Source organism: Lactuca sativa, chromosome 1 (assembly GCF_002870075.4).
Source record: "Lactuca sativa cultivar Salinas chromosome 1, Lsat_Salinas_v11, whole genome shotgun sequence".
Taxonomy (NCBI): domain Eukaryota; kingdom Viridiplantae; phylum Streptophyta; class Magnoliopsida; order Asterales; family Asteraceae; genus Lactuca; species Lactuca sativa.
In genome coordinates, this window is record NC_056623.2 from 182,797,952 (window position 1) to 182,824,380 (window position 26,429).

Here is a 26,429-nt window from a genome sequence, read left to right on the forward strand (position 1 = left end):
TTATAGCTTGATCAACCCCGAAAGTGACTGAATCATCGCCTACCCGTAAAGTATGCTTCGAGTCTCTCATGTCCACTATAGCACTTGCCGTGTTGAGGAAAGGTCTTCCAAGGATGATCGGGACTTGAGGGTCCGCTTCCATGTCTAGAATTATAAAGTCTGTGGGAAACACAAATTTGTCCACCATGACCAATAAGTCTTCACATATTCCTCTTGGAAATGTGACTGTCTTGTTTGCTAAGTGAATTTCCATACGAATTGGCCTTGGTTCCGGGAGATCCAGCTTCTTGAAGAATGAATAAGGCATGAGGTTCACACTTGCTCCCGAATCAGCCAAAGCATGAATGGTAGTCAAGTTGCCAAATTGGCAAGGCAAAGTCAAGCTTCCCGGGTCACCCTTCTTCTTTGGTAATTTGTTTAGCATGGCAGCTGAGCAATTTTCATTAAGAACTACTTCTTTCACCTCCTCCATCTTCCTTCTATTGGCTAGAAGCTCCTTGAGGAATTTTGCATATTTTGGTATTTGAGCGACTGCTTCGATGAAGGGTATGTTGATTTGAAGAGCTTTAATATGGTTAAGAAACTTCTGGTACTCCTCCTCCTACTTTTCTTTCTTAGCTCGGGCTGGATATGGCATTGGAGGCTGAAAGGGCTTTTCAGGGATTTGATTTTCGGAATTTGGCAGTGGACTCGTCGAGTCCATATTTTGGACTCGGCGAGTAGAGTCTGCTTTATGCAGAATTTGCTTTGGATCTTGTTTTTTTGCGTCCTCCTTTTGCAAGTCTTTGGGTGCTTCATTCTGAATGGGGGAAGAGGAGTAATTATCTTCCCACTTCTTGTTGTGCCTATGTTTATGTGCGCGCCTAGTGGGTTGTTTTCGGTTTTACTAGGAAGTTCTCCCAGTGATCTTTGAGTAATTTCTTGAGCAAGTTGCCCTCGCTGTGTCTCTATGTTGTGGATAGATGCTTGCTGATTCCTAAGCATTATTCTTGTCTCTTGTATTGCAGCATCATGGTCATTGTGTCTCTTTTCTGAAGCAGCTACAATCTTGGTAAGCATCTCCTCCAAACTTGGTTTTCTTTCTTGTGTCGGCTCCTCCTTTTGGTAAAAACCTCTTCCTTTTTTGTTTAAACTTCTCCTCCTTATCCCTCTTATACTCCTCATAAGGAAGCCACTCCTTCTTTGGTTTGCGCCAATCTTCATCATATAGGTACCCACTTGAGTAACATAGTTGCACCTTCTTATTGCCATTTTCATCCAAGTCGCAGTCTCTAGTAAGATGAGGCCCATTGCAGTTCTCACAACCCACCCGAATAGCATGTATCGTTTGACCCATTTTGTCCATCCTCCTATCCATGGTTTTTAGCATAGCCATGACTGCTGACAAATCTTCTAAAGCTGCATAAGCTGATCCCCTTGTCACATCATTCCTTGGATTGTGGTATTCTCTAGAATGCTTAGAGAATTCTTCAATTAGTTGCTTTATCACTGGAGGTGCCTTCTTTGTGAGTGGACCTTGCGAGTCAAGTAATTGCCTTGTGGTAACATTTACTCCAACATAAAAGATGGAGACTCTTGTTGACTATTGAGGTCATGATGTGGGCAATTCCTTAGCAGGCTCTTGTACCTCTCCCAAGCTTCATATAGTGACTCTCTAGCTTGTTGTTCAAAGTTAGCTATGGCTTTCTTTAACTTAGATATCTTGGAGGGTGAGAAAAATTGATCCATAAATTCTTCTTTCATCTTGGCCCATGTAGTGATGGACCCGGGGGGGGGGGGGGGGGAGTGACTTGAGCCAATCCTTTGCAGCACCCTTTAATCTAACCGGCAGCATGCGAAGTAGCTGAGTTTCATGAGGCACGTTTGGGACATTAAAATAATCAGCTACATCATTGACTTCATCCAAGTGTTTGTAAGCATCTTTGTGGTCTTTTCCATAGAAGGGGATCTCCTTGAGTAGAGCAAGAATGTGACCCTTTAGCTCCAAAATGGCAGTTGCGGGAATTGCGGGTTGCACAAGTCCCGGTCCGGTATCATCGTGTATCCTCTTCTTCCATTCCCCCATGGGGACTTCATCAATGTTAGCCATGAGAATAGCTAATTCGTTGTCGGAATCGGAATCGTGCCCGAATGTAGGTTCTTCTTCTTCCTCGGTTTCGTACTCGGTGTCTTCTTTGATCGGGTCTTCATTTGCTAAAGAGGCGCTGGATGCTCCTGATTTGCTGCTCTTCTTCTTCCCAAAAACAGTCTTCAAGTTAGACAAAGGCGACTTCTTAGGTGTATTCGAGCTTTCCACGTCTTTGCCTTTGTTCTTTCTCAATGCGGATTCTGGGTCTTCAAAAGGGGGCACTAGTGGAGTGTTGGATCCTCTGGTCATGAAAATCCTGCAATAAAACAAGAAAAACACGTAAAAAGAACAAAAAAATGCAACTGAACTAAACGAAAATTAAATACCAAACAGCAGGATACTCGCCGAGTAGGTGCGAGTGCACTCGGCGAGTAGCTTGTTTTATTAAAAAAAATTAAAACTAAAGGTAAAAATTCTAAAAAATACTAATGGATTCTACAACCTAACCTACATACTGAATGACTAAAAAAAATTAACTTTGAGCAAGAAAACTCACACAAAGGATCAATAAAATTAGGAATTAGATTTAATTTTTGAACCGTTCCCCGGCAACGGCGCCAAAAACTGGATGGTTACAATTATTCAAGATCCAAGAGTCGGTTTTTGCGGAGTTGCGCTGGGAATTCTTCGCTACCATCTCATTCCGGGGTGGTAGTGAGTATTATAATTCCAATGCTATTTCATTTTCACTCGGTGGGGAGCTGCGACAATGCATCATGGCTGAGCTTGCATGGATAATTGGCATTTACGATCAAAATGCCATGTTAAATGAAGATTTTGAAACCTTCTTTGAGTAGTACCATAAAGACCTCCCTGAAGAGGTTGTTGCTTCCACCTGGTGGAACACCATTGCCAACCGGGTATACATTCCATCTTCCGCACAAGAAGGCCACATCCGCTCACCAATTCATCGTCTCATCCACCGCTTCATTGCTAGCACAATCAATATGCGGAAGGACGATGACAAGGTCCCGACCCTTGATATCTTCTACCTTTGGAGCATCATTACTTCTGATGTCTTTTACAACCTTCCCTACTGCTTAGCCAAATATCTCTCGGATGGGGCTGTCAAAGAAAAGGTGACCTCCAAAATCAATGTAGGAATGTTCGTAACGAGGCTCGTGAGATCATATGGGATCTTGGATTTACCAGCGTTGAGGGCCCTAACCGTCATTTCTCCTCCTCCATTCTACACTACACTATATCGGAGGGCGAGAATTATGGAAAAATTTGGAGATTTTTACGCAATTCCACATGCAGACGAGGCGGTTGTTCTGGAGGAGCTGGGACGACGGGTGAGGCAAAGGAGTGAGAGGGACCGAGAAGACCCACCGGTTATCCCGGTGGAAGATGAGAATGACGGGTGGAACCAAGTTGAATATTGAAGATACTTGGATGACATTGGGCGAGGTGTTAACTACAACAATGCGTCAATCGAGTATCTTTTGCAACAAATGAACATCGCCCCAAGACCCGGGCCCGATTATCCCTATATCATGAATTGGTATGAAAGGATGCGTAGAAACAATGAAGAAGGAGGTAGTGGTGCTGGAGGAGCGAACATGGATGAAGAAGATTGAAGATTGGTTGTTTTGTGTTTTTTATTTGTTTTTATGGTGTTTGGTTTTGGATTATTGTTGAACTTGGATAATTATGTTTTTAGGACTTTTATTTGGTTGCTTTCACTTGTGGTTGCATTTATTGTTTTTAAGGATTGGAAGGTTAGGATGCATTTAGATGTCTTAAGGGTCAAAGTTCAAGTGAGGAATGCCTAGATGAGAGTGCGAAGTGTTTTCCATTAAGGTTGAGTCCGTTAGAGTTGGGAGTGATATAGTGCATTATTATTGAAGTAATTAGAAGAAGAGTCATTGGATTATCCCAATTCAGCATTTCAGTCAAGAAGTAAACGAGCAGGACAATTTTTCTCAACTCAGTGCCTACTCGTCGAGTGCATCCAGCCTACTCGGCGAGTACATGGGTAATTACACGACATTACTGCCAGTTGGCAATATACTCGCCGAGTATACGACTTACTCGCCGAGTCCATCAACACTTTTCGAATTCCAGAGTTGTTTTGGGCACGTTCATTGCATTCTTATCCATCTTTTTCATAAGGATTCATTACTGGAGGTCTCTAGGAGCTTTGTCCTACATATTTGAGTCATTTGCAAGTCTACCGCACGCGACATGACACCAAAGACATGGAAGAGCTGTTCCCATGTCTAAAGTCATTCAAAGTTGGAGCTTAGTTGAAGAAAATCGCCTTCGCGACTACTACCCCAGGGGAGTTTGTTCCAATTATCTCTATATTTCATGTTTTTATTTTTCATGCATACCATGCAATGGGGACATTGCATGAAATAAGTCTGGGGTAGGGGATTGGTTATATGTTAGCAAATTTAGAATCCTAATATCATAATTTAGGTCTATTTTAAAATTTTTTGCTCTGTTGCATACCAAAAATGTTACTTAGGATTTAATTTAGAAAATTTTGGTAAAAAGTAATTAGGATTCCATGTTAGAATTATGTTGATGATTGCATGAAAACTCAAATGTTTAGTTGAGCCTATATACGTTCTAGTGCATTTGTGGCTTCCTTATTCTAGTGAAATCATGAGACAAAAACACGACCTCGCTTAGCCCGAAGGATGCAATATGTTTAGCATCGTGTACCAGAAATGTATCCATAAAATTATTATCATTATCCAATAAAGGTTGAAGTTGAGCACCCTTTCTTAAGCATGTAGGTTTTGAGTAAAAAAAAGTGAGGTACATGTAAAAAAAGAAGAGAGAGAATTACAAGAAAAGTTGTGAGAATTTTGGAGCAATCAAAGTGACGATCAAAAGATCAAAATTCCAAAAGTTCAAAAGTAGAAGATACCAAAAATCAAATCAAACAAGGTGGTGAATTTGAAGAAATCAAAGATCAAATATCAAAGAAGTGAAGAATTCCAAGAATAGCTCCATAGTGGTATCGAAAATTTGTAATTTTCTAGATTATGTATGCTTGGGTTGCTCAACCAAAAACACCTTGAGGTTAACAGGTTTTCTGCGGTTGGATTCGGAGGGATGCATAAAATGAGCATTGTTCGGAAAACGTGGGCGAATGTTTATGAGGATTGCGAGTATTTAGAGTATGGGGGGTTATTAGGAAAATTATAGACATAAATGCATGCGTTGCGGTCTTGGCATAATGGCTGGGTTCGATGTGATTCTAATGTGTTAAAATTCAGTTTTGCTTGGGGCAAGCAAAAGTCAAGTGTAGGGTATTTTGATATTTGCATAATTAGCCATATGTTTAGCATATATTTTTATTCATTTTTAGCTAATTATGTGCATAATGGGGACAAAAGGTACTTAATAATGATTTAATTTTGTTTTCGGTTCAAAAGACATGCTTGGAAGTAAAAAGGAATAAGGATGAGCAATTAGAGACCAAAGAATGAAGAAGAAGGAAAAATCCACACCTACTCGGCGAGTCGACGCACCAACTCGGCGAGTTCATGAGAATGTTCCTGAAGAAAAGTCAAGAATCCTTGCCGTACACGGATGTTACACACCAATTCGGCGAGTCCACGCACCTACTCGCCGAGTTGCTCCTGTTTTGTGATAACTATAAATATTGGATCTTAATCCGAATTGGGGACTTTTCTGGCTTCCTTGGAGATAGACCTGCGATTGAAGAACCCTTGGAAGACATGAAGAACCCTAACCTTCGATCTTTTGAAGACTCAAGGCGAATTAGGTTATATTTTCCACGTAATCTTAGGATTAAATCGTGTTTAGCTTAGTTAAATTCGTGTTTGAGCTTGTTTCCTCTGTAATCATGAGCTAAATTCGTATTGTTTCTGTTTAGGAAGAACCAAATTACTCCTATGGTTTTATTATTACTTTTGTTAATTGTTTATTGGTGATTTTATTAAATTAAGTTTGTTAAAGAACCTTATGCATTAACCACAACTATTTTCTGTTAATTGGAAGACAATTAAGTTGCATGAACATATCTTAGTTGTTAACCTCATATGTTTATGTGACCACTTTATCATATGTCTAGGAATAATGAACATGAAACTAGAATTAATAAGAGAATGGGTAAATTAATGTGTAAGCTTGTTTGAGAAACCAACAAACAAGAGGTTAATTGAAACACCCACTTGATTAGCCAATTATAAATCTTATTTAATCCAAATAATTGAAGTAGGGAATTAATTAGTTTAAACAATTGGCCACTGCTTGAATTGATTACTTGTCTAAGGGTTAGTATTAGTGAACATGAATCTAACCACTATAGTTGGTAACCAATAACAATTAATCTATCACATTATTACAGAAATAACCATAGGAGTGAATTGGTTGGACCTAAACATAAACTCTTTATCAAATTTGGTGAATTTTTACTTGTTTTAGTTTTTAGTTAATCACTTGTTAGGTGGTGTGTTTAAGTTTCTAGTCTTGTAAAACTAGAGAAAACGTTTACTTATATTACTTGCTTAGTTAAAATTAGTTATTAGTTTAATTTTCGTTCCCTGAGTTCGACACTCTACTTATCCAACTATACAACTAAAAGACAGGTTCACTGCCTTCGTGTGCTAAATTTATAATTTAAAAGTAGGATTAAAACCAATGCATTTTACACACATCATATACCCCGAAGCCCCGGTATCATTCCTGAGCCCCGAAGCAAGTCCCGAAGCCCCGAAGATCCCGAGAAGTGCAATTCCCGAGCCGAAGCTCTGCCCGCGAGAAGCCAATTTTTGTGAAGATCTTCCAGATCTACCGAAGAATGCTACTTCTAAAATCGTAGTGCTGTCTGATCATCTTCTGATCAAGTGAGTGTGTAGTTACCTTCTTCTAACGCATCATTATGAAGTATTTTATACGAAATGCGTGTTATGTGTATATTTTGTTGTTATATGTGTGAATGTATATTCACTTTCTTCTATCTCATAGATATGATTTGTTCTCTATGAAATACGTGTTATCTGTGTGTGTCTCATCTGTTGTTTGGAATATGTATTGAATGAGAATGCTATACAGGTTTTAAACTATGTATAAAAATATATATTTTTATATACTAATATGTTGGGTAGAACATGGGTAGATAGTTGATGTGTGATAAACAGATGAGAGGCCTCAATGTTGTTGTTGTTGATCTAGTTATTCTGTGGAGTATGGATAACGACCACAGACTCTTTCTAGACAGTCCTGTGGAACGCTAGCAGGCTCATAACCTGTAGGTGTTGTGAACGATGTGTTCACCGGTGTACTCTATCCCCCTCATGGTTGCCTTTAGGACATCTACTCTTGAGGAAACCCCTTTGCAGTAATGTCTGTCCCGATGAAAATCCTATATTAGGTCCCTTGAGATAGATGTTGTTTTAGGGACGTAAAGTGAGGATAACGGGAATTAGTAATCGGGCTATTGTTGGTTGGTGAAATTAAATATAATTATTTAACGTGGGTTGAAAACCCTATATGCTCACTAGGCTCCCAAGCCTAACCCACTCAGTTTTGTTTATATTAAAGGTAGTGGCACGAGAGCATAAGTTGGATGACTTATCAAGATGTTTTGATTTTAGACATGTTATATGTAACTGTTGTAAGGTCTTGTAAGTCCCTAATTTGCCAGTGTATCAATCAGATCTGTTTGATGGTGCGGAATTCCAATCAAACAGATGATGTCAGATCAAATAAAAGAGAAGGAGAGGAAGAATAATAATATGAATCTTCGTATGAATTTATATGAATTAACGTTCCAGATACAAAAGATTCACACACACATAAAAGCTCATGTTTCTCTCTGGCCGTAAACTCTTTAGGGTTCATCAATCTCTACTCCTCACCCTAACACCTCTATTTATACTTGAAGAACATGGGCCGGAAACAAATGGGTCGTAAATGAGTTTACGGCCGTAAACTACGCCATAAAATCATAAAATATTACACAAAAATACAATTGCCCAGAAAAGTAAAGTATAAACCATATTTTGAGCCAACAATCTCCCCCTTGGTTTATAGCTTTCTTTTCTTAATGACCCAACAATCTCCCCCTAAAAAGTAGCTGGCTTTGCTTGTTAATCTTCATTGGGAACTTGGCTTCAGCATTAATCTTCAAATTCTTCACAGCATCAGGATGAACATATTAATCTTCCATGAATGACTTCATCTTGAGCAGTTGGGCTTTTCTTCAGAATTTGGCATTGAACGAACGTTGGGTGAGGAGGCTTGACGTACTGATTCTTGAAAGATAACGCTTTCAGCTTGAGAATCTTCAAAGAGAACATCAGAGAGAACAAATCTTCTAGATCACTTCAGCAGGTACAACAATAGCAACAGACTGATTGAGGAGGCTTCAATGCAATCTGTCACATAATCTTCAATTGCAGCTTCACCTTGCTTCTGGGGTTGAAGGATTGAATGTTGAAAGAATGATCTCCAATTCTTGCTCCTTCGAATGCGAATTCTTCGATGCTCACGGACGAAGCCTTTGGCTTAGAAATCTTCAACACAAACTCCATGAGTCTTATCTATATCTGAAATCACTTTTCAAGACAAAATAAAACTAAAAAAAACTTAGCACACAAATTGTAAGTCCCTAATCTGCAATAGATTCGCACACACTCGTTTTTCTCTCTCTAGGTTGTAAACTCCTTAGGGTTCATCAATCTCTACTCCTCACCCTAACACCTCTATTTATACTTGAAGAACATGGGCCGGAAACAAATGGGCCGTACATGAGTTTACGGCCGTAAGGTGTTTACGACCGTAAACTCAGCCGTAAACTAGGCCATAAAATCATAAAATATTACACAAAAATACAATTGCCCAGAAAAGTAAAGTATAAACCATATTTTGACCCAGCAGGTCTATCTTGTGTTGTTTATGCTTTTGGTTTGTTTATCGGAACATGACATCCCGAATATTGTTATATAATGAAAAGGCATCTCTTGAAGAAATGCTTTGATAAATTCTATTTTATCATGTTTTGTTTTGGGAACACATTTCGCAACCCTTTTTAATCAATGGATTACTCTGAATATATTTTAAAAGCATAAATGAAACCGGTCTTTCCTGGCCGTGATTTTGGGGATGTCATATCATCTAATCTAAACTTTGTTCTTTCTTCTTTTCAGATGTCTATCCCAAACAGTGCTTCAGGCTCCAACCCTTCTAGCTCTTTCTCCCTCATGAATTTGGTTAAGAGAACTATCTTCGATGGGTCAAACTTTAATGATTGGATGAGAAACATTTTTATGGCCCTTCTCTATGAGGACAAATAATATGTCCTGGATAAAGAGCTAAAGGAGATTGATGAACAAATTGCTACTCCCGAACAAAATGAGGAATACAAAGTTCATGAGAGGGACGCGACAAAGGTGTTGTGCATTATGATTGCTACCATGATTGCTGAGCTTCAAAAGTCCTATGAGCAGTGGCGAATCTAAAACAAAAAAACACGTGGTTCCTAAATTAAGTGATGCCAGTAAAAAAATCAACAACACTTTTGGGGTCTGGTTGGGTCGGGTCGGCTCATGTACCTTAAAAGAACTGAACCAGTTCAATCGGCTCATGTACCTTGTGCCACCGATTAAAAATTTTAAAAAACCAATTGAAATATAACTGAAAAATACATACGGTTTAACAAAAAACTAGTTGATTATTAGTCCATTAATAAAGCGGCGAACGAAGAGTGAGAGTTTTTGGCATGTGGGCTTTCATTTTATTAGAAAAACTTACTTATTTATTAATATTTTGAGAGTGCCGATTAAGAGTAGTTAACTTTTTGTTATCAATCTCATAATTTAAAATAACAAATTGCCCCTAATAAATTATATTTTTCTCTTTTTAAAATGATTTTTTAAGAAATTTTTAGAAAAAACAAACTCAAGGTAGGTCTTTTATTTTTTCTAAGGTAGTTCCTAATTTTTCTACTATATACATTTTAAATAATATTGAGAACTTAGGTAGGTCCTAGGATCTACCTAAGCATGTGGTGGCTACGCCCCTACCTATGAGGACTTCTGGCCCTTTGAAATGCACCAAGATTTGATGGAAAGGTACCATCAAAGTGCTCGGCAGGAAAGGTATGAGATCTTTGCCTCCATGAGCACAACCAAAATGAAGGATGTAGAGTCCATCACGACCCACTTGCAAAAGATGCAGAGATATGTGGACCGCTTGCTGAAGTTGAATGTGAACTTCGATGAAGAGTTGGCCATTGATATCATCCTACACTCATTTCCTTCTTGTTATGATTAGTTTAGAATGACCTATCATATGAACAAGGAGGAGGTTACTCTTAGCAAGCTTCAAGGCCTTCTAAGAACTACATAAAGCAACTTGAAAGCCAAGTCGGTTGTACCTACTTCTACTGTTGTTGCCCCTGTTCTGGAAATTGGACATGGGAAAGGAAAGAAGATGAAGGCACCTTCTAAGAGCCGCAAGGGAAAGTCTCTTGATGGATCCTCTTCCAGTGGGACCAAATTTGGTTCCGCTAATCCCTCTACCAATCCAAAGGATGCAGAGTGCTTCCATTGTCATGAAAAAGGGCACTAGAACCGAAGCTGCCCCCAAATACTTGCAGGACATTAAGGATGGGAAGATAAAGCCCACCTTCGTAGGTATTTACACTATTCTTTCTAATAACTCACCACATGCTAATTCTTGGGTCATTGATACAGGTTGTGGATTTCACATTTGTTCTGATTTGCAGGGACTAAAAGGAAGTAGGGATGTGGAGCACGGGAAGATAAACTTAATCATGGGAAATAGGAAAATTTCGTCTGCCACCAAGATTGGAGTTTATTCTTTATTGCTTAGTAGTGGGTTAAATTTAGAATTGAATAATTGTTGTTACTCTTCAGAAATGGCGAGAAATATTATTTCCTATCATAGTTTGTATAAACAAGGTTTAACCTTTTCTTTTAATAATGAAATTGGTAGTATTAATGCTTATTATAATGGTACATTTTATTTTGAAGCATTACCTTGTAATGGAATATATGAAGTTGTGGTGGTTGTAGATAACCAAGGAAATAATGTGTTGAATATTGATTCGTGCAATGTTTTGGACAAGGCATGCTTGTGGCTTTGTCGTCTTGGACATGTTAACAAGTAGTGCATAGCCTAACTCCAAAAAGCTGGAGTCTTGGAGTCATTCGACTTGAAGTCAGATGACACTTGTGAATCTTGTTTGTTTGGAAATATTACCAAGTCACCCTTCACTAGTACTTGTGAAAGGGGTGAAGGTCTGTTGGATCTCATACACACTGATGTGTGTGGACCCTTCAGAACCACCACAAGGGATGCTAACTGATTTTATGTTACTTTTACTGATGATTACAATAGATATGGCTATATCTACTTAATCAAGCATAAGTCAGAAACCTTTGAAAAATTCAAAGAGTTTAAGTAGGAAGTGGAGAGTCAATTGGGCATGAAGATAAAGATGTTGCGATCCGATCGATGAGGAGAGTATCTTAGTATCGGGTTCCTAGACTATCTTAAGGAATGTGGAATTGTTTCAAAGTTGACACCACCTAGGACGCCGTAGCTTAATGTTATGGATGAGAGGTGCAATCTGACCTTGTTGGACATGGTTCGTTCCATGATGAGTCGAGCTTCGTTACCTATCTCATTTTGGGTGTATGCCTTAGAGACTGACGTCCATATCCTTAATCTAGTCCCTACTAAGAAGGTTTCCAAAACACCTCACGAGATGTGTACAGGGAAAGTTCCCTCGTTGGATCACATCAAAGTTTGGAGTTGCGAGGCTTTCGTGAGACGAGAGACTTACAACAAGCTTGAACCTTGTAGTGAGCGATGTATTTTCATCGGCTACCTACATAAATCCTTTGGATATCTCTGCTATAGACTGAGTGATAATGTTGTCTTCGTTGCGAGGAGAGGAGTCTTTTAAGAGAGAGGACTCATATGCCAAGAGGACAGCGGGAGGGAAATTGACCTTGAAGAGCTTCAAGAGTTAAGTGATGAAGGAACCTCAAACACTAGCTCTCAACCTGAGGAGGAAACTCCTGTTGAATCGATTTACGAGTCTGTACCTCTGAGACGTTCCAGTAGAGTTAGTGTTCCACCTGTGTTACATGGTTTTCATATAACATCTGAGGATGACACATTTATCAGTGATAACACATTAATAAATCAAGATGAACCTAACAACTAAAAGGAAGCCATGGCAGGCCCCGAGTCTGCTAAATGGAAAGAGGCAATGGACAACGATATTCAGTCCATGTATGACAATCAAGTTTGGAACTTGGTTGACAATGTATCGGGTCGTAAGAAAGTCGGGTGCAAATGGATCTTCAAGAAGAAGACCTACATGGATGGGAAAGTACACATGGGTGCGACTGGTTGCGAATGGCTTTACTCAAACTCAGGGAGTTGACTATGATGATACCTTCTCACCAGTAGCGAAGATTAAATCTATAAGGTTTATGTTATCCATAGCTACATTTCATGACTATGAAATATGGAAAATGGATGTCAAAACCGCTTTCCTTAATGGAAAGTTGGCTAAAGATGTTTACATGAGTCAACCAGAGGGTTTTGTCAATGCAAAGTACCCTAATAGAGTGTGCAAGCTTGAGAAATCCATCTATGGATTAAAACAAGCATCTCATAGATGCAATCTTTGTTTTGATGAGAAAGTCAAAGAGTTTGGATTTTCGAGAAGCGAGGATGAGTCATGTGAAAATGTCAAAGCTAGTGGGAGTATAGTAAGCTTCATGGTATTGTATGTAGATGACATACTGATCATAGGAAATGATATCCCAACCTTGCAGGAAGTGAAATCCTGGCTTGGGAAGTGTTTCGCTATGAAGGACCTTGGAGAAGCTGCCTATATCATAGGGATAAGGATAATGAGAAACAGGAGTAAAAGACTAATAGGACTTAGTCAAAGTACCTACATAGGCAAGATGTTGAAGCGTTTCAGCATGGAGAACTCCAAGAAAGGTGACTTACCTATCCAAAGCAATATCAAACCGAGTAAGACTCAAAGTCCGAGTACAGAGGCTCAGATAGTGGAGATAAGTCGAGTTCCATATGCTTCCGCAGTTGGGTCGATCATGTATGCTATGACTTGTACTCGCCCTGATGTGGCCTTTTATTTGAGCATGGTCAGTAGATATCAAGGGAATCCTAGTAAAGCTCACTGGACTTTAGTAAAGAACATTCTTAAGTACCTGCGGAGGACTAAGGACTGGGTTCTTACCCTCGGTGGGAGTGATGACTTGAGAGTGACAGGGTATTGTGACACCGGTTTTCAGACCGACAGAGATAATTTGTGCTCTCAGTCGAGCTAGGTGTTTACCCTAAACGAAGGAGCAGTAACATGGAAAGGTTCCAAGCAAGAGATTGTGGATGATTCAACGTGTAAATAAGAGTACATAGCAGTGAGCGAAGCATCGAAAGAGGCGATATAGTGGAAAAACTTCATCGGAGACCTTGGAGTTGTGTCATCCATAAAGGAGCCTGTGGAGATTTTCTGCGATAATGAAGGTGCGGTTGCCTTAACCAAGGAACCGAGAGATCATGGTAGATCCATGCATATCGACAGAAAGTACCACTTCATAAGACATCAAGTAGAAGAAGGACACCTCGTGGTGAAGAGGATATCGTCAGAGGACAACCCAGCAGATCCCCTTATGAAGGGACTGAGTAGGGTTAGACACTTGCAGCATGCAAGGGGGATCAGGCTAACGGGCAATATTAGTTTTAGTGATTAGATAAATATTTAGAAACTTGTAACAACTAAATTGTAATTGACATATGATGATTGAATAATAGGAGTTCTGTTTATAAGTAAAGTTACTATCTTGTGTCAATTATTTACTATTATTTCACTTTTGCATGTTCTAACTTCCATAATAATAAGATTATTCAAACTATCCATAGTCGATCATACTTTGGAAGTAGGTTATGAGGTTAGACTGTCATGAATTTGGTTTGTAGATTGTCTAAGGTGTTAGAAATAGCAAAAGTATGCTACAACATTCATGATTGCTCCTGAAATCAGATTTGAGTATTGGATTAAACCCACGCTCACCTGAACCACTTCATGGAATTTATCACGAGTGATTGTGAGATGATAATATTATATAGTCTTTAAACCAAGATATATGAGTTGTTGACTACGATTTGGTTGTGCATTGATGATACGAAAATGCATCAGTAACTTGATGTTATAAAACATACTATTGTGCATGATTTAATTAGTAGTTAGTACAAGCATATAATGTCAAAGTTTATCTGTTCCTTTTATCCTAAGAGGATAAAAGGCGTTTTATCCTAAGAGGATAAAAGGCAATATCTTAGGCCCCTCGATGATTTTGTTTTGACTTATGTGTCGGGCCCGGTCAGAACTAAATTGATGTGTTCAGTTATGTTTTATGTCAGACAAATCAGAAATTGGGAAAAAACTACATGACAATAAGTATGACTATGTTCCATGTATTTGTCCACATGATATCTTAAAGAACAGAGGAGTATATGATCCTTTATCTAATGGATGTGTCACTGACTAGGTCAGAGTTCGACAGTGGAAAGCTATAATTGTTAATCGAATCCTAAGGTTGCATTGGCAGTTATAGTTATTAGACTTATCCAAGTGGGAGACTGTTGGATCTAGTGTCTAAGCCCATAACTATAATTGGGATGTACTTGACCCGATTATAGCATGGTCCTTTTGGGTTGCCTTCACCAGTGCAATTTGATAGGATGGACTTTTGAGAATAAGGCTATTTATGATTTATTAATATATTATAAGTATAATATATTAATTGAGAAATCATATTATTTAATTAGTATTGATCAAGAATTAATTAGGAATTAATTTAGTGACCAAAGAGACTAATTAAATATATGAGAACTAATTAAGTAAATCAATGATTCTTATAGTGTGGGCCAATAATCCATGGTTAATTAGGATGGGCTAAACCATTATGAGAGTCCATGGATAGTCCATGGAGGTTTAACCCATGGAGCCTAACTAATATGAAGGGTCATGGTGCATTAGGGTTTTCATGGATGAAACCCTAGACCTTGCAACACTATAAAAGCACACCCCTAGAGCCAAAATCGGTTGCTCCATTCATTCTAAGAGAGTGATCATTGATTTTGTGCTAACTAGCCTATTCTCTCAAGTCTCCTCTTGCATTTCGTGTTTGTGACACATTAGAGGCATCACACTTGAGGTGCTAACGCTTTCAAAGGCCAAGAACTACAACTACATCAAGAGGTATTCATCTAACTATGAGTTTTGTATTGTATATCCTCCATTGTATGCTAGTTAGGATGTATGCTTTGGAAATTTGAAAATAAATGTATAATTAGAGAAAACATAGATCCAAAGCATCTAGGGTTGCATGTGCACCATAGGAGTGTTATAATTCTTAAAAACCAACAAGATCATCGAATTGGGAGGTGGAGGCTAAAACCTCAGTCCCGTTCATGGTCAAGCCCCATAGTTCTTTCTCTAGTTTTTGCATTTTATCTCTAGGGCAACATCTTCCAATAAGCATTCTCTTTAGTTATCCCCAAGTTGTGGCATAGGCTAAGTCAATACATATGATCTTGGTATAATTGTTCCACCGAGCTAGGAATACGTTCATGAAGGTGCATGTAGCAAACTTAACACGACAACTTTCTACATAGGAATTGATGAGGAATATTGATTCCATCTTTTCAGTCCAAATAGTCAACCATATAACTCCTTCATTGCAGTAGAAGGATCTGGGTTGGTATTTCATGAATTCCTCGTATGTGCATGCCTTTGGAACGTCATTATTACTTCCATGGATACTGCTTCTAACTCTACTTTGTTCACATATGTTGTTCCTACTGGCTTCGTAAGTGGCCAAGGTGTTAGGTACTTGTTTTTCGATCATTAACTCGATCGTAGCTATGTCAAGTGATTGTCTTGGTGATGGATGATCACTTGTTGATCTCTTGTAAGATATTTTTCGTCCTACTACACTTGGTTCAAGGAGAAATAAGTTGCGTGAAAATATCATCATAAGTACAAGTGATAATATTAGAATTGTGCCAAACATGTAGAATTGATATCGGTTCGCCCAAAAATGACTTACCATGAGTATTATGTATAGTAAATTTTACAGTACTACCTAGGGGGAATTTACACAAAGGATGAGTGAAAGGAAACTATGAACAATTAGGACAAATTGTGCAAATTCATGAATAAATGTTGTAGGGAAATTTGACCACTACTCGATGTTTTGACCATATCTCGAGTTCTGGAGTTTCGATTCACTTGAATCAAGATGTTTTAAAAACTAGAAAAACTCTAGGGAAATTTTTGTCAATTCTTCCCAGTCAATTTTTTAATATTAGTTGATTTCCGTAGCATCATAGTTTTCTACAACCTTAATTTATAATGATCCACAAGTGCACGTATTTCTTAAGGTATCCTTAATTATCTATTAGGAACATACGTAGGGTAAACTTCTGACATAATTGATATCTATGAGGGTTAGAGTTTTACAAGGATCCAAAGTAAATATTTATCAAATAATTTTGAGGTGTTTACCAAAATTTTCGAGAGTTCTCAAGAGTTTTCCCTTGTATCTTTAAATTGTGATATTCTTTGAGTCTCATAGGATTTCCCAGTGTTTTAGTTTATCATCTACCAAATCTAAGTTCAGTTGTCGATCGATCAAATCATAATTAAACATAGGTGATCAGTCTATATTCAGTTGTGGTTCGGCCCATATACAATAAAACTTAGCTAAGGTATCAGACCTATATGTTTAGGTTTTATATAAGTGTTCATAACTCGGAACTGAGTTTCATAAAACTCAATATATTAGTTAACAATACATATTAATTTTTGGTTTATAATCATAAACTTGGCATAAAAAGTGTCGTAGGTCAAAAAAAGAGAGCCTAAATGTGTGATGTTGTAGGATAGGGGTATACCTAATCCTACGAGAGTAAGCCCTAGACTATAGTCGTGTTTTCCTAAGAAAGTACTAGTTCGCTATAGTCATTAGCTCTGATACCAATCTGTTACACACCGGGCGGCGGAAACCTCGAGGTTGTGATGCTAAAATTGGATCACATTTAACAAACATACATTAAACAGTGCAAAATATAAACTTTTATTATTACCAAAAATAGAAATTAAATCGACGTTGTCATTACTAAATCACAACACATGCCTAATAGTTTGGCTATTACAAAAATATAGTACAATAATGAAAAGTCTTTTATGCGAGTTCCTCCGGATGCTAAGGATCTTGAGAATACATGCATTTTAAAATAAATTTCAACAAAATTTTTCGGTGAGTTCCACATGTGTGACAACTCGAAATTTCTATCTTATAACAATCCCTGCATTCAATCAAAGTCAAACTTTCAGTTGCTAAATTTTACCAGTTTTGGAGTCAGTTTGAGTGTTCTAAAGCCAAGTACTGCAAGAGATAATTGGATAGAGGATACTTTAGGGTAAAGTATGCAACATTTAAGTTCCTAAAATCCAAGAGTTTGGAGTTTACAGCCCAAATGGTATTGGGGACGCAAAATCTAAGGACTATATAAGTGACACTTAGTCATTTTGTCATTTTTAACCATTTTCAAGTCCTTAACCTCTTTCTCTCTCAAGTATCATCACTAGATATTCAACTTAGTAAGTGTTTTCTTCCTTGATTAGTTAATAAACTTCATTATCTAGTGTATGTGTATGATTTAATCCATGAAATCTCTTCATCAAGTGTTCTTCATTTCACCAATAACACCAAGAACACACACTAGTAGTCTTGAGCCTTAAGCACCCTTTCAAGCTTCTACATTGTAAATACTCTTGTCTTAGCTGATTTTATGCTTGAATCAACTAGTTTACACTTAGAAATCATCAAGAAAACATAATCAAAAGGGAGTTTACGGCCAAGGAACCTCCTTGGGCTGTAAACTCTATTTAAGGGTCCAAATGAGCCCTAATCTCTTCCAAAGCCTTGGGATCAAGTCTAGAACACTTATATCATAAGATAGGGACCTTAAACATTGATTTGTTACAAGATACCATGAGTTTACGACCTTAAACTCATGGAGAAAAGGTCCTTAGGCCGTGAGCACTAGTTAGTGGTGCAATGGTGCCACCATTCCTTCCTAGGTCTTAGACTTGAGCATAGAGCACTTCATATTAACTTATAAGACCATAAATCACAACTTGATACTTAGTACCATGAGCTTACAGCCGTATACTCATGAGGAAATGGTCCTTGGGTCGTAAACTCATGTGGTTCATACCATATGGACCTTAAACTCCCAAGTGAGGCCCTATAGCCCTTATGTGCAGCCCTATGTGGTTTAACACTTTAGTACAAGTGTTTCCTAGTCCCTAAGGTTTTTCCATTACCTAATTAGTTGTTATAAACACTAATTGTAAGCATATATGTGTCATTATATGTTAAATAGGATCCGTGTGTGCTCAAGTCCTCACTTGACACTTAGCATCCTTTATCGATCTTACATTCGCATCACTCACTTCAGGTGAGTACATACCCCTTTAACATACCTTTTAAATGATTTTTAAATGCTTTTATAGGTGGGAATACAGGTAGAAAACATTCTAGTTACAAGATCAATCACATGTGATTTATAACTGTGTTTCAAGCAAGGATTTCATATACTTCAAACTGTGTTTCAAAACAAACTACTTTTAAATCGTTTTATAAATTGACATCAAGTCATTATTTATTTATTGTTCAAAACTCTTTAAATGTATTACAAAACCTTTTTTTAACTTATATATACCGTCAAAAGCATGTCTATATATGTATAGTTATATACATAATGTTTAAAGGACTTAGGAATGCTAGCTCGCTTTATTTCCTTTTCCTTGTTTGGATGTGGACTTAGGGTATCGGTCAGTTGTCTGAAGGTCGTCTAAATATTAAATATATATTATGTATACATATGTGGACATAAAAGTTCCATTCAATCAGTTCAGTACCTTTGGGTAGCAAAGGTATACATTCATCTATTCATATACATAACTTACTAGTAAACTATAATAGGTATAGTTTAGGAGAATACTATAATATACAAATACTATAATAGAGAACACTATAACAGAGAATACTATAACAGAGAACACAATAACAGAGAATATTATAACAGAGAATACTATACAAAGGATACTAGACAGAGAATACTATACATAGAATACTATTACTATAACAAGTATACTATAACAAGATTCAGAGATAACTCAATGTGAGATACTACTTCATGACACATCAACCATTTCGTTATGTCACGTTTTGTAACCAGAATATCCTGGAGGGAGAGCGTGAGTTTGCACATAGATCTATACTGGATTGACTATCCTACACCTTTGCTGTTCGCTACAATGGGACTTGCAAGTCTACGGGTGACAAATGTCATTTCATCCGACCTCTTTCATCGTCGTATTGTAGTCAGAATAGTATGGTAGAAATCATATCACATTTTGCCTTAATTAAACCATTGTTTTTAAGGTAGTTATTACTTCAGTGATTAATACAAATAATACTATAGTACACATATACATTTTCCCATTATATTCAAATTGTGATCTTCTCACATAAAGGGTAATATAAAACTATATTTTGGTAATGATAGTCATACTTGGGAAAAGCACTCACTTTTACAAAGGAACAAACATACAAAACAGTTGGGTCTTGGTAGAAGACTACTTTTTATACTAGTAGAAAATATAGGATTTTCTAGGAGTTTTCAAACATATACAAACATTTACATTTTTCAATTACAAACATTTTCATCAAACTTATACAAACATTGACACTAAATACTTATGAACTCACCAGCTTAAATGATGATCTACACTTTCTAAATAACTTGTATTCTTAGGTCACCAGTAGACTGGTACCAATGATCAGGTTTTGAGAAGACGGAGCATCTTCAAGACTGGTATTTAATTTTGATTATTCTTTTTGGCGTCTTATTACTATTAAAAAACACACTTGTTTGAAATTATACTATTAATGCAATGGATGATGTTGTCGCTTATTTACTACTTTGCATTGTTATAAGACTGTACATGACGTCCTCTGCCCCAAAACGTTTCCGCCGTTCCTGGTTTTGGGGTGTGACAGATTGGTATCAGAGCATTGTTTATAGTGAATCGAGTATATCAACCCATAAAAGATATACAAACTATAAACACAACGGGATTAAAATACTCTGACCAAGAGTTTATACTTTTAAGTACTAAAACACTTAACAAGAAGTATACAAAATTGCATACCTACATACTTACTAGGGATCAGTGTCATACTAGTACATAACAAAAGTATTACGATTGTTGAACATCACAAGTGAGCTTAGGGATGTTTGGTCAGTTCTGGGAATGACATAGCCTGATCAACTATGTTGGTCCTAGAAGTGATTAGCATATGCCGAGAATGGTTATGATGTATCAACAACACTACTACAATGAGAACATTAGAAAATAACATAAACTTAAAATACTATAGGAGTATTTTGTGTTACTATAATTACTTAATTTAGAACTAAACAGGTCCTTATTAGTATGTCAATAGTTGCTGAGTGGGTACACTACGGTTATATGTAACTATGGTGGCATAGACTTAGAATCTGTGATCTTTGCTTTACCTCCTGTTCCTTGTTTGGTTGTGGACTTAGGGTTAGGATCACTTATTCGAAGGTCTATCCTGTTTTGATTTAATATGACTGGTATGCACTACGCAAATGTTGGAGTAACTAATAAAGATCATCTTATAAATTATTTTAGTTAGTACGCCTATTAATTATTTCTTATACCCCTTTTCTCGCGTAGATATCATGGCCGGATTCCATATCCCTGGAGACCCGTACTTCCCAAATCAGGGCAATGCTGGATGGCTGGATGACGAGCCAGAAGATGACCATCCAATCCCTTTGAATGATCACCTTGCAGAAGGCTTTTTGGATGGTTCTGAGTCTGAACCAGAAGTCAACAAACTATCTCAAGTAGTTCAGAACCCAAATCTCAACCCCCGACCGGCATTTCAAGGTCCCACACCCGTGTGGGCGACAAAATTGAGTCGCTGGAGTGATGAGCAGGGTCAACCATTAACCTTCAATGGAGACCGAAGCTTTTACAATCTCAAGGAATGAGGCTTTGCTGACCGAGTCTTGCCCATTATGGTCTGTAGGATTGCTCGGAATATTGAGCAAGGTAGAGCAGCTATCAACCGAATCGTGGAAATTGATGCTAACTTAGGCGTTAACACGGTCCGGATTGTCAATCTTGAAGAAGCTATGTAAAGGACTAGGAGAGTTAATGAGACTCTATAGCAGGAATTATCTGCGTCCCGAGCTGAAGTTATAGAACTGTGAGTGCGTCAAAGAGCTCATGAGCGACATCTTCAGGACGTAGTACGTTAGTTGGCAGATCATAGGGTTTGCCCAAGGAATACCCGTCACCAGTAGAGGATGTCTGACTCATATTTTCTTTTCTTTTTTTAAGGAATAGCCTTTTGTCACACCCCAAAACCGAAACGGCGGAAACGTTCGGGGGTGGAGGACGTCATGTTCAGTATCACAGTAATGCAAAGTAGTAAACAAGCAACAACATCATCCATTGCATTAATAATATAATTTCATACAAGTGTGTTTTGTAAAGTTATATAGACACCAAAATATGAATCAAAATAAAAGATGAGTCTTGAATGAGCTCCATGTTCTCAAAACTTGGATCCGGTACATGTCTACTGGTGACCTGAGAATACAAGTTATTTTGAAAGAGGTTACTAGCTTTAGATCTGGTGAGATCATAAGTATATTAGCGCCTGTGTTTGTATGAAAGCATTTGTAAGATGTAAGGTATAAGTTTGTAAAAGTTTGTAATTTTTTGAACTCTCCTAGAAAACCGTATGTTTCCTACTAACAGTAGCCTTCTACCAAGGCATCTAGTATCTGTCCGTGTGTCTCTTGTAAGAGTAAGTATTTTCCCAAATCTGACTATCATTAACAAAAAATATAGTTTTTACGTTACAGTTCATTGTGTGAATGTTCACAAAGTGAATGTAATGGGAAAATAAAATAGTACTAAAGTGTTGTATTAAGTAACCACTGATGTACTAACTACCTTAAACCAATTGTTATTTAAAGTATCACGTGATCGGCCTATACCCTACTACCGAATTTAGTAAAACGACGATGTAAGACGTCACAAGAAATGACGTTTGGCACCCGTAGACTTGTAAGTCCCACTGTAGCGAGCAGCAAGGTGTAGGATAGTCAATCCAGTATATATCTATACACAAACTCATACGCTCCCCACTTAAGGAGATTTTGGATACAAAATGGTCATGGCAGGTAGTGCCATGCCCCGTTACGTGTCTCACATAACTATAGTAATGTATATGTAATGTATGTACTAGCTGCATTGTGTGTTCTTCCTTTGTCTAGCCTGTATGTAAGTTCTCTCTGTATGGTATTGTTTGTTTCTCATCACTATGTATTATGTTTCTTTCTCATCGCTATGTATTATAAATGAACTGACTCTTTGTATGTTTCATTGTTCTACTAATAGTATTAGTATCTCTCTAAACTATACGTATTATAGCTTACTACTAATGTTGTTTGTGTATATGAACATGTGTGTATACCTTTGCTACCCAAAGGTATTGAACTGGATGAAAGAAGTAACCTTTTATATCTATATACATATACATAATATATAACTAGGATTCAAACGACCTTCGGATAAATAACCGGAATACCCTCAGTCCACAACCAAACAAGGAACAGGAAGTAAGGTGAGCTATCCGTCCTAATTCCTTTCAATCCTACTTGTATAACTATATTTATCTGGATACCAATTTAACAGAATATAAGTTTAAAAGAGTTTAAGTAACATTATTTGACATGTAAATGAGTTTGTAAAATAGTTTGAAGTAAAACAGCTTGATAACACAGTTTGAAAAGTAAGAAATCCATTTGTTTGGTAGTTATTAATCACATGGTTAATATAATAACTAAAATAGCTCAACTTGTATCCCCCCACCATAAAAGCATTTAGAAACATTTAAAAGGTTAATTAAGGGGTATGAACTCATCTAAGGTGAGTAACTCGAATGAAAGATCGATATAGGATTGTTGGGTGTCAATTGGGGTCTTGAGCACAAATGAATCCTATTTAACATATAATTACTCAAGCACTCCTATAGACCCAAAACTTCATTATAAAATAGCAAAACGAGGCTAACTTAGATAAAAATGGAGAATGTATTAGTTAGAAATTTCGGGTTGTCACATCATCCCCCCGTTAGAAGGAATTTTATTCCGAAATTAGATTTTAAGCAAATAAGTAGTTACAAATAACAAAGTAAAAAGACGAAGATATTTCAGTTTCATCTGATCCTCTCGCTCCTAAGTGAATTCAGATCCTCGCTTGGTCTTCCAGCGATCCTTCACTATCGGGATACGACTCTGTTTCGTTTGCTTGACCTCCCGGTCCATGATCGCTATAGGTTCTTCCACGAAGTTGAGGCTCTCGTTGATCTCGATCTCGTCGAGTGGAATTACAAGAGTCTCGTCGGACAAACACTTTTTCAAGTTTGAGACATGGAAAGTAGAATGTACGTTACTGAGTTCACGAGGTAAGTTCAGTTTATAAGCTACCGGGCCGATTCTAGCAAGAATATCGAAAGGCCCTGTGTATCTTAGATTTAGCTTTCCACGCTTTCCAAATTGTATCAAGACCTTCCAGGGTGAGACCTTCAATAGAACACGGTCGCCCACCTGGAATTCCAATGGTTTCCTTCGTTTATCTGCGTAGCTTTTCTGTCGGTCTCTAGAGGATTTCAATTGTTCACGAATCTGAACGATCTTCTCTGTCCTTTCCCGAATGATCTTCGGACCCGTGAGAGTGCTGTCAGGAACTCGTCCTTTAGCTAACTGGGTATCACCCACCTCAGCCCAACACAGAGGGGATCTGCACTTTCGGCGATAAAGGGCCTCGAATGGAGCAACCTTTATGCTCGGGTGATAACTGTTGTTGTAGGAAAATTTGACAAGGGTTAAATGAGTATCCCATGCTTTCCCAAAGTCGATCACATAGGCTCGCAACATATCTTCCATGGTTTGGATAGTCCTCTCACTTTTTCCTTCAGTTTGTGGATGGTAGGCTGTACTCATGTCCAGCTTAGTTCCTAGGGAACTTTGTAGCGACCGCCAAGAACTCAAAGTGAATCTACTATCCCTATCCGAGATAATGGATATGGGAACATCGTGCAGTCGTACAATCTCCCGTATGTAAGTTCTTGTAAGCTTCTCCATCTTGTCTGTTTCTTTGATAGGCAGGAAGTGTGCGGACTTGGTCAATCTGTCGACGATGACCCATATGGTATCAAGTCCACTCGTTGTATTGGGAAACTTGGTTATGAAATCCGTAGTGATCCGCTCCCACTTCCATTCTGGTATCTCCAGTTGTTGTAGAAGACCGGAGGGTTTCTGGTATTCGATACATCTTATCTGAACCTGGGTGGACGGAATAACGAGTGTTGTGTGCCTTCGTCATGACCAAATCTCTGAAACCATCATGTTTCGGTGTCTAGATCCGATCCATGAAGTATAAGGCTCCACCACCCTTGACTTCCACATTCTTATCCATTCCTCTTAGGGATTCACCCACCACATTTTCAGGTTTCAAAGCGTCGAGCTGAGCTTCCTTAATTTGCGTGGACAAGTGTGAATGGATAGTCATAGTCAATGACTTGACTCTACGACCATAATATTTTTTCCGACTTAGGGCGTCAGCTACTACGTTGGCCTTGCCGGAATGATAGCGAATTTCACATTCGTAATCACTGAGTAGTTCGACCCACCATCGTTGTCTCATGTTGAGCTCTTTCTGGTCAAATATATGGTGTAGGCTCTTGTATTCTGTAAAGACTGTGCTTTTTGTACCGTACAGGTAGTGTCTCCAGATCTTCAGAGCAAACACAACTGCTCCTAGTTCAAGATCGTGAGTGGTGTAGTTGACCTCGTATGTCTTCAGCTGTCTCGAGGCATAGGCAATGACCTTACTTCGTTGCATCAGAACACAGCCGAGCCCTTGATTCGACACATCGCAATAGACAATGAAGTCTTCTATCCCTTCGAGGAGGGATAGTATTGGCGCGGTGCACAAGGCTCGCTTGAGCATTTGGAACGCTCTCTCCTGATTCTCTTCCCAGTCAAAGGCCATGCCCTTCTGGGTCAATGTTGTAAGAGGTTTGACAATTCGGGAGAAGTTCTGAATGAACCTGCGATAGTAGCCAGCGAGGCCTAGAAATTGACGAATTTATGTAGGCGTCTTAGGTGTTGACCAGCCCTCAATGGATTTGATTTTGGAAGGGTCCATGTGTATTCCCTCTTCGATAATCACGTGCCTTAAGAATTAGACACTTCGTATCCAAAATTCGCATTTCGAGAACTTCGCATAGAGTTTCTCCAAACGTAGTGTTTCTAAGACTTTTCGCAGATGTTGACTATGTTCCTCCTTACTACGAGAGTAGATAAGTATGTCATCGATGAAGACGATGACAAACTGATCCAAGTAAGGATGACACACCCTATTCATTAAGTCCATGAATACTGCGGGCGCGTTTGTTAATCCGAATGGCATCACTACAAATTCCTAGTGCCCATAACGAGTTCGGAAGGCTGTCTTCGGAACATCCTCCCCTAGCACTCGTAGTTGGTGATATCCGGATCTTAAGTCGACTTTGGAAAAGAAATTCGCCCCTTGAAGTTGATCAAATAAATCGTCAATACGAGGCAAAGGATAACGATTTTTGACGGTCAGCTTGTTGAGCTCCCTGTAGTCGATGCACATACGAAACGATCCGTCCTTTTTCTTGACAAATAAGACTTGAGCTCCCAGGGTGAGAAGCTTGGTCTTATAAATCCCTTGCTGAGTAGTTCGTTAAGTTGACAAGACAATTCTTGCATCTTTACAGGTGCTAGACGATAGGGCGATTTGGCTACGGGGGTAGCCCCTAGAACTAAGTCGATTTAGAACTCGACTTGATGCTGCGGAGGTAATCCTGGGAGTTCATCTGGAATGATGGTGGGAAAGTCGCGTACTACTGTAATATCCTTAATAGATTTCTTTTCTTGGCTCACATCGACCACATGAGCAAGGAATGTGTGACATTCCGTTCGCAAGAATTTCTGACTTTGAATACAAAGGTCCGTGTCGGGTTTGTCACCATAAACTACTAGAGTTTCACCAGATGGCAGATTAAGGCGAACAGCCTTTTCGTAACAC

General features: G+C 38.3%; 1 non-coding gene across 1 annotated transcript; it reads left to right on the forward strand.

Annotated features, from left to right (window-relative positions):
* Positions 1 to 1,588: 1,588 nt before the first annotated feature.
* On the forward strand, positions 1,589 to 1,695 carry LOC111910029 (small nucleolar RNA R71). The gene has a single exon (XR_002856432.1). It is a non-coding gene; the product is annotated as a small nucleolar RNA R71 (small nucleolar RNA).
* The last annotated feature ends 24,734 nt before the right edge of the window (positions 1,696 to 26,429 follow it).